This window comes from Seriola lalandi, unplaced genomic scaffold, assembly GCF_002814215.2.
Source record: "Seriola lalandi dorsalis isolate HSWRI2012SDOR001 ecotype SW California unplaced genomic scaffold, Sedor1 jcf7180002054969, whole genome shotgun sequence".
NCBI classification, from domain to species: Eukaryota; Metazoa; Chordata; class Actinopteri; order Carangiformes; family Carangidae; genus Seriola; species Seriola lalandi.
The window spans coordinates 947587-948494 of record NW_019525520.1 but is presented as its reverse complement, the minus strand read 5'-3'; positions in this window follow the sequence as shown (position 1 = coordinate 948494).

Genomic DNA, 908 nt, shown 5'->3' with positions numbered 1-908 from the left:
GGTCACTGAAGTAATGGGATGTGAAATGTTTGTACAAAGGGAGAAGAGTCAGGGTGACAGGACGCAGCCCTGGGGGGCTCCTGTGCTGAGGGTCACCTGTCCCACAGAAAGACCCAGATCCAGTGGATCAGCTGGGTTCTTGTTTCTTATAATAATGATAATATACATAATTTATATAGTTTATTGAGGAGTAAGTCTGTTAAAGAAAACATTAAGTTCAGTTTGATTTAGTCAACAGCACATCCGTCATTCTTTTAACAAACAGACTGACAAAATAACAACCAGTTTAAACAACTTGTATCTGCAGAACAACACACAGAGAGACTCATGTGGTTTCCTGTAAATGCAGAGAGGAGGAGCAACACTGACCAGGTGATCCAGGTACCTGAGAACAGGGAGATAACACTGAAGGTGTTGAGTGTTAGTTCAAAGTACATGTTGAGTCGACGCAGCAGAAGGAGGGAAACAGGGCTGAAGCAGGTGAGTGTTAATACAACATTATTATTATTTTACTGTCAAAGTCTCTGAGTCAGTTTCTTCCTGTGGACTGTGGAGGGAAGAAGAGTCAGAGTGAAATAATCAGTTTGAATCATCTGTGGATACAAAGATACTGGTTGTATAATACACAATGTGACTGGTTTAAAGACAAAGAGAAGTTACTGTTCAGGTGGAGCTTCATTTGACAGGATTACAAACTGTGTCAAGGTCGCAGTTCATTTGTATTCAGCTCTACAGGTGTTTCAGAGATTGTGTCCTGAAGACAAACGACGACCAGAATGATCAGGATCACTTAATTATTAACTTTGCTGCATCTCATCTCCTCACTCTCCCAAACGTTCCTGTCTCTCTGTCACTGCAGCTAAAGGAAAAGAAAAGAAAAAACATTTACTCTTCTGGACGAGTTTGAT